Consider the following 9,196-nt stretch of genomic DNA (forward strand, 5'->3'; position numbering starts at 1 on the left):
CCATGCTAATAGTATTTTGTCATATGTGTACCTTATAAGACAGAATGGATCATGGGTGGAGAAGAAAGGGAATAAGCATTTTGTTATTTCTCATTTAATCCTCACAATAACCCTGAAAGTGTTATTATACTCATTTTACAGTTGAAGAAACTGAGGCAAACAGAGGTTAAGTGACTTGCCCAGCATCACAGAGCTAGTGAGTGTCTGAGGTTGGACTTGAGCTCAGGTCTCCCTGACCCCAGGCCCAGCATTCTATCCACTGTCTAGGAAAGGGGATCTCAGAATGCTGCCATGGGTTATTCATATGTAAAATGAAGAGGTTGGACTAACATGGATCACGTACAGTTCTATATCTATAATTCTATGTGCCTCCATCCCCTGGCTTCCCAAAAACTAAGTAACTAATTTATCATGAACACAAGAGACTGGGGTCTTACACGTAAGAAAATACCTTACAAGGAATTGGACTTGGAGCTAAGGTCAAGTCAAACTAAGTCAACAAGCACTTATTAAGCTCCTACTATGTATCAGGCACTGTACTAAGTGCTGAGGATTCAAAGAAAAATAAAAAACAGTCCCTGCTCTCAAGTTGCTTATATTGTCACATTAGACTTTGTAGGAATCTAGTAGGAAAGACAGCATGTAAAAAGCTATGTACACACAATACATAGATAGATTGGTAAGATAGATTAGATAAAATAGATTTAGATACCTGTAGATGTATAGATAAATATGACATTGATGTCAAACTCAAATAGAAATGAGGGTCCCGAAACCATGCACAAGTATCCTTGTGGGCTGTATATTGGTTTAGAAAACCACGTATTAATATTATCTATGTTTTATTATGTTTCATTTATTTTGTTATATATTTCCCAATTATATTTTAATCTGACTCTGGCAGCCTACATGTTTATCACCTTTATAAAAATAAAGGTAATCTCAGAGGAAATGCACTCAGATTAAAGAGGACTAGGTAAGGCTTCTTATAGAATGTGGGATTTTAGCTAAGACTTGGAGGAAGCTAGGAGATGGAGAGGAGGAGGGAGAGCATTCTGGGCTTGGGAGACATCCAGGAAAAATGCTTGGGGTCAGGAGATGAAGTGTCCTGCAAGAAACTGTGAAAAGGCCAGAATCACTGTATCACAGAGTACATGGAGGAGAATAAAAAGATTTGAAAGGTAAGAAGAAGCCCAGGTTAAAAGCCAAATGACCTAGGTTCGAATCTTGGATTGTTAATTTCTGGGAGTCTTAATTTCTTCATTGATCAAATGGATGCATACTAAAACCTTAGTGAAAGCCTTCATGGGGCTCTCATGAGGAAAGTATTTTGTATACCATAAAGCACTATGAAAATGGGAGCTTGTAGTACCAGTGGTGGTATCAATCATTAGGTAACCAAAGGGATTCTAGAAATCATTGAATCTTATTTTTCAGATGAGGAAACTGAGGCCCAAAAAGGGGAAATAATTTGCTGTATACCCATCAGTGACAGAGCTAAAACAACATGGAGATAATAGTCTTTATTTTTGTTAATCTTTAAATTTATTTTAAACTTAAATATGAAGTGAGAAAAGAAAAAATTGACATTTATACAGCAGAATATAAGAGAGGATTAAATATAAAACAATAAATTTCTATTCCAAGAAAACCTGTATAATAAATACTATACATTGTTTTCAAAGCTGCCCCACTTTTCTTTGCTCTCTTCTAGGTTTTCATTTGTTTTCTGCTGTGCAATTTTACTTTATTTCCTCCCCTTCCCTGTCCCCCTCCCACCCTAAAGAAGGCTGCAACTAAGCATGGATGTAGATAGATAGAGATATATATCTATATAGATATCTATAAACACACACATATACACATATCCTTTCATACACATATCTGTAAGACCATACTATGCTTATTTCCACTTGTTATCTGTTTCTCTGAAGGTGGATAGCCTCTTCCTTCATAAGTTCAAGCCTTTCCATGTTTTTCTAAATCAACGAGCTCACCATTTCCTACACCACAGAAATATTCTAACCCGATCACATCCTATCTGAGAGATTGTCTATGAAAGTGTTTTTTTCCCCCAATTATCTGCATTCCTTCTATTCTTGGCTGCATAGTTTTTATTTATACAAGAAAAGTTTAATTTAGAAGAATCAAGATTATCCATTTTATACTCCACCAATGCTCTCACATTATAATATAGTTTAAAGTCTGATGCCACTGAATCTGCTTCCTTTACATATTTTTTCCCTGGTTTCTTTGAAGTTCCTGACCTTTTGTTCTTCCAAATGAACTTTGTTATTACTTTTTTATAAATCAGCAAAATAAGTTTTTAATAATTTAATTGGGATGGGATTAAATACATTACTTAGGTGAAATTGTCATTTGTTTTTTATTATATTGGCTTTACCTACCCATGAACAATAAATATTACTTCAATTATTTAGATCTGACTTTTTTCATATAAAAATGTTCTAGGTTTATATTCATATATTTCCTGTGTCTGTTTTGGCAGACATGCTCTCAGTTACTTTTTTTAACTGTCTGGTTATTATAATAGTCTAAAACAATATTGAATAATATTGCTGACAGTGTAGTTTCCCTATTTTTCTCTTTTGATTAAATCTATTTTAGCTTTAACTTTGTCGGGGATCATAATCATTACCCCTAATTTTTTATATATATAATAAATTCTAGTCCTGATCATTATTTGATCTTTGTGTGTATCTCTCACTTTTATAGCATTTCTTGAAAACAACATATTGTTGAATTCAAATTTTAATCTGCTATCAGTTTCCATTTTATGGGTAAATTCACCCCATTCACATTCTAAGCTAAAATTACTTATGTATTTTCCTCTTTCCTATTTTTCTTCACTATCCTTCTCATTCTATTCCTATCCCTTCTCACCCCTCTGCTTTACTTCTAACTACTACCTTGTCCTCCTATTCCATAACCCACTGACCCCTCCAAGAGTCTCTCCCTTACCCTTTCCCCCCCACCCCCACCCTATCTCCTTGCCCTCTTATTTCTTTCTGAATTTATACCCTTCTAGATCTGTATGTTGGTCCCTCTTTAACCCATTCCCATGAGAGTAAGATTCCCACACTCCCTATCTTCCCCTCTACCAGCTTCTTCTGTATCATTTTTTCCTTTCATGCCTCATTTATATGAGATACTTACTCCTTTTTATCTCTCCCTACAGAGTTTTATTTTCCTCAGAATCAATGCATCATACTCAACTCAGCCTAAGCCTTTCTTTCAAATTACCCAAATAATGACCATCTTAAAAATACTGATAACATTTTCACATATTAGAAGTAAACAATTTGACCTTATTGTGTCCTTTATAATTGGTTCTTAATGTTTACCTTATATTTCTCCTGGATGTTATAGGTCAAATTTTCCATAAGTTATGCTGTTTATGTCACAAATACTTGAAAGTCTTTCAGTTTGTTAAATGTTCATTATTTTTTTCATTCAGGATCATACTTAACTTTGCTGGGTAAGCAACACTTGGTCACAAGCCCAGCTCTTTTGCTTTATGAAACACAATATTCTAAGACAATGTAGTAGCTGTTAGGTATTATGTGATCCTTATCGTAGCTCCATGATATTTAAATTTTTTGTTCTTGCTGCTTCTAATATTTTCTTCTTAACCTAGGGACTTTGAAACTTCACTATGGGATTCTTCTAAGGTTTTCTCCTGGAATCTCTTTCAGGTGGCCTTTGGTGGACTTTTTTTCTATTTCTGCTTTGCTTTCTTTTTCTAGGACTTCAGGACAATTTTTCTTGATAATTTCTTGTAATACTGTATTAAGATTCTTTTTTAAAGGTAATTTTCAGGTAGTCTGATTATTCTTATATTATTTCTCCTCAATCTATTCTCCAGATCAGTTGTTTTTCTGATGTTTCACATTCTCTTCTATTTTTCATTCTTTTGATTTTGTTTTATTGTTTCTTTGTGTCTTAAAACATCTTTAACTTTCCCTTGCCCAATTCTAGTTTTCAAGGAATTATTTTTTCTTTAAGTTTTTATTTTCTATGTCAAGTTTGTTGACTTTTTTTTCATGATTTTCTTGGATTCCTCTTATTCTTTTCAAGCTTTTTCTTCAATCTCTCTTATTCGATGCTCTTTCAAGAACTGTTTTTGTGCTTGGGACCACTTGACATTTCTTGTTAAAAAAGTAGTGGCTTTTTTTTAGCTCCATAATTTTCCTCTCAATATGAATACAGGTCTTCTCTATCCCCTTGGTAACTAGCTATGGTTGAGTTCTTTCTCCTTTGCTTACTCTTTCATTTTTTTTTTTGTTGCTTTATTATTTTTAGCAGCTATCAGCATAATCAAGTTCTAGTCCTGAAGTATAGACAATGATGCCCCAAGCCTCAGGTTCTTTTTATTATCCCCAGGTTCAACCTTGGGCTCTCTTCTCCACTCCCAAGCCTTGACTAGAGCCTTCAGTCACACTGTCTCCAAAATGATTTTGCTCCCTGTGGAGCAAACTTTAGTGACTGCAAACTAGAACTGTCCTCTCTGCCCTGCAACCGAAACCAGGGACTCTGCTCTCCTGCAAGTGCCCACAGCCAGCATGGTTCCCAACCCACCACTGCCAGGTGTGTGCTAGCTCCTTCTCCCCTGCAGTAGCAGCCCAGCCCAGGATGAGTCTGGTCAGCACAGTTGTGCTTGGGAAGGTCCTTCATTCTTCTACTCAGCCATCGGACCCCCACACTGTCTGTGACATGAAAGTTTCTAAGGCTGAGGCTGCCTCCCAACCCCAGCAACACCCCAAGGCTTATTGTTTGTTGATTCTACAGAGTAGGCCTTGAGTTGTTCACTCCATCCCAAGGAGCTTCTCAAGTTGTCTTAGGAGAACAACTGCTTTACCCTGACTTTTGTTTATTTCAGCTGTTCTATGTTCCCTCTGAGATGATGTTATGTCCTTTTTTGTGGAGGAAATTTGGAGAGCCAAAAGTTTTCTGACCTACTCTGCCAACTTCCCAGAATCCTCTCCTCAAGAATAAGATTGCCAGGGATATGAACGCTCAAAGTTGGGAATCAGAAGAAACAATAAGAATGATAATCATATTGAAAAAGATAAAAATGCAAGATCAACAATAAGTTGCTTTTTGTACACAGTTGTTTCAATGTTGTTTCTCCTACTAGACTATGAACTCTTTTAAAGTAGAGACTTTTTAATTTTCACCTTTCTTTGTATCCCCAGCACTTAGCACAGTGCTTGGCACAACCTAGGCACATAATAAAAGCTTCTTAACTTGATCTGACGTGATTTTAAGTGAGCCCTATTTCAACAATCTGTCTAGCAGCTTCTGTGGGGGTGTAAGGTCCACCAACAACCAGCACCCAGAAAGCTGCCAACATGCTGCAAAAGCACAGGTTCTTTTGATCTGCATTAGTAAGGAAAGCAACATTAAGGGGTTGGCAAACTTACTTTAATTCAGCATACAAATATCATTCACTTAGTTCAGGGGAAAAAAACCAGCACCCTGAACTTCAGAACAAAATACAAACAAGGTACAAACATCGACAGACAGATCTTGTCTGATTCAAATCCCAATACATAGTTACCAGAGTTTAACAAAGTCTCAGCATCCAGGTTACAAGCTGGAGGGCCCTTAGCTACAGCTGCTGGGAGTCTCCACATCAACACCATCACGAGTGAGAGTTCCACTCAAATGGCTCTGTCTTCTCTCTTATAGGATTTCAGACATCATCAAACATCATCTGAATGACCAGAACTTAGGCTCCTATGATTGGCTCTTGAGTTAGCCCCTCCCCTTAGGACCCTGGGAGGTTCACATCCACATAGGTTAGGTTAACACCTAATAGGGGTTAGAGCCTGGGGCTTAGCACTTAGTAAGACTCAACGAAATACACTGAATTACTCAAAGGAAACAAAAGCCAAACTCTTCAAGGGCACTTGTGGAACTAAGTGCTAAGAGCCCATTTTGCTTACCAACACAAGCCCAAAGAAGGTGATCTTATGTCCTAATCTTATGTCCTAATTCAATTATAAAAATTATTAATTGGACCCACCTATGAAATAGTTCACAGAATATAAAATATGAAAGATTTATAGTAGCCCGCAGAGGCAGTAAAGCTAAGTAATATAATAAATAGAGAGCTAGTTTGGAGTCAAGAAGATATGAGTTTAAATCCTGCCTTAGACACTTGCTAGTTGTATGACCCTAGATAAGTCACTTAGCCTCTCTGGGACTCCATTTCCTTATCTATGAAATGAGGGAATTGGACCTGATGCCCTCAGTGGACCAGTGGCCTCAGCCCTTCTAGTTCTAAATCTATGAACTTGTGATTTTTCCTTGTACTATTTCTTTATGAAGTCTATCTAAAAAGACAATAAGAATTCAATTAGTCATTATCATTATCATTCTCCTCAAAGCTCAGATGATCATCCATGTCATGAGATGAGAACAGAGGCAAAGTAAAGGCTCTTCAGCTAGGACGATGCCTAGTAGAGACTTTGCACTCACTGAGACTGTCCACTAGCTATGAAGGCCTGACCAGAACTCTGAAATGTTAGCTAATTCAACTTTCTGCCGCCAGCACTTAGAACTGCATCTAGTTCAACATAGGCCCATAATAATGCTTTTTGACTTGATTTGACTTGACTTTAACTGAGCCTACATGAAGTGATCTCATGGTGATACTACTGATTGGAGTTGAAACTACTCCAATGAATCTAAGGAAAAGACAGGATGGCACAGAGTTTTGGGCTGGCCCTACTCAAAGCCATCTTGAAGATGAGCTGACATGAAGAATAGTGTAACAAGTAGGGTTCTTTGTCAAGTGGTACCAAATGAAGTCAAGACACATTGAAATAAGTGAGAAATGGCAACACCACCATACCTGCTAGAAATGCTTCAGTGAACACTAAAATGAGCAAACCAAGAGCATCCATAAATTGGCCTAAAGACATGAATATTTTCATTGTGTGCCAGTACTATATCATAACAAAATTGGGAACAGATCTTTGCCAGTTTTAGACAAGGGCTTATATTGATTTTCTTGTTAACATTATTTGTAGGTCTACCCAAGTCACACAATAACCTACTGCCAAATAGTACAGGGCAAATCTAAAAAACAAAAAAAATCCACCCCTAAGCCTCAATTAGATGAAAGAGTGTAGGAGATGAAATCAAGAAGTTACAAAAATCTGAAGAGGGAAAACTTGATGAGGCTAAAGTCACTGAAAATCTTCACTTAATGCAAACTCCAGAAATTACAAAACCATGTTGATGCTGGGATTCTGGAAACTCCTTTTTGAGTTGATGGCATGAATCCAGTGAACAGATCAATGAACCCAAAAGATAGCATTTCAAAAAAAGTTAGGATCTGCTATAATCATCATGAATAAATGCATTCCCCTATAGTATTTGGCAGAGAGTTTAAAAACATTTCTGTATCTGTACATGGCAGCAAATCTAGCACCATTTCCACAGTAAAAACCATAATAGAAAGTCTGAGCTACCTTCATATACCTACCCTTAATTTTAGGAGTCAAACAACATCATGACAGAAGTAACTTGACACGTAGAAATCATAAACTTAAAAATAGAAGGGATCATAGAGGCTGAAGCCAGCTTCTTCATGTTACAGGTGAAGGAACTGAAGCCCAGAGAGTTTAAGTGACTTGCCCAGGGTCACACATATAGCAACTGTCTGAGGAAGTATTTGAAAATCTGTTGAAAGGTACCAGAAGATTACACCACCATCAAGCTGATACCCATGATTAAAAAAAAAAATGAATGTCATATTGTCCAATTAAAGACAATAGATAACAAGTGTGAAGAAAGTAATCCAAAAATAAAGCTATTATAAATTTTAGATTTAATTTAACTTAATTTTTAATCACTAGTTGGAAGGAAAAATCAAAAGTTTAATGCAACATGAGGAGTCAAAGCAGGGTAAAGCAAAACATATACAATTCAACATCAGTGGAAGCCATTTACTCCAGCAGCATGAGAAGCAGAGAAATCAGAGATGAGAAAGAGCCCCCACAGGAGAGGGATATGGAAAATTTCTGGTCATCTACATGAGAAGTCCAATACAATGAAAACTTAGGTGGCAACAAATGAAAATAAGAAAGCATATGTGCCATTGATACAATGAATAATTGAATAGTTAGGTGAAGGGCTGTGATTGCGATTCCTAACACTCTTGATTCTCAGCAAAACTGAACTGGCTAATAGGACTGGAAAATATCCATAATTATTAGCTAAAATGATCCACAATAGTTCAGAAATTACTGTCAAAGAATTTCACCAACTTCCTCCTCAGATGCAAAACCGATCCCACCTTTCTTAACAGAATACCTCACCTACCAATTACCAAAAAATGAGAACAGAGGTGACACTCCCCAAACACCAAAGAGAAGTCAATTATTGCATTTAGGGATTAAGGGGGAAACAGAAACATTTATTAAGTGCTTACTACATGCCAGACCCAGCGCTAAGAGCTAGGTTACAAATTAAAAAGAGTCAATCCCTTCAAGGAACTTACCTTTTAATAGGTGAAAATAACAAATTAGAAGAGTGGTTACTAGGGAAGGGACTTTTAGTCTGGGGGAGGGGTGGTGGTGGTCCCCAGAGTTGGGTAAATTATATGCAGAACAATCAACAGACAGACCATTCACAGAAGTAATGGTACTTCTATACTCAGAGAAAGAATGGAACGGGTGTTTGTAAGGGTGGAGATAAGAGAGAAATTGCATTTTATTCCCTCCTGCTTCTATGCATTTGTGCACACCTCTTGCATACCTGGAAGAATATCTCCCAGCTGACATCTTTCTCCTCCATTAAAAACAAGACTCAGCTTCCACCTTACCTACCAACCCATCCCTAAGTCCTTCAGCAAGAAGAGATCTTTCCCTCTTTGAATCTCTCTGATTACTCTTTTCCCCATTATCTTAATCTTTCTATGAGGTCTATTATCATCTTTTTAATACATCTATCTCCTCTCTTCTCCCGATATTGTAAGCTCCTTGAAGGCAACCGTTGTCTCTCCCTCTCCTCCCCTCCCCTCCCCTCCCCTTCCGTCTCCTCCCCTCCCCTCCCGTCTCCTCCCCTTCCCTCTCCTCCCCTCCCCTCTCCTCCCCTCCACTCCCCTCTCCTCCCTCTCCTCCCCTCCCTTGCCATCTCCTCTCCTTTTCTGTCTTCTCCTTTC

This window comes from Trichosurus vulpecula, chromosome 3 (assembly GCF_011100635.1).
Source record: "Trichosurus vulpecula isolate mTriVul1 chromosome 3, mTriVul1.pri, whole genome shotgun sequence".
In the NCBI taxonomy this organism is placed as follows: Eukaryota; Metazoa; Chordata; class Mammalia; order Diprotodontia; family Phalangeridae; genus Trichosurus; species Trichosurus vulpecula.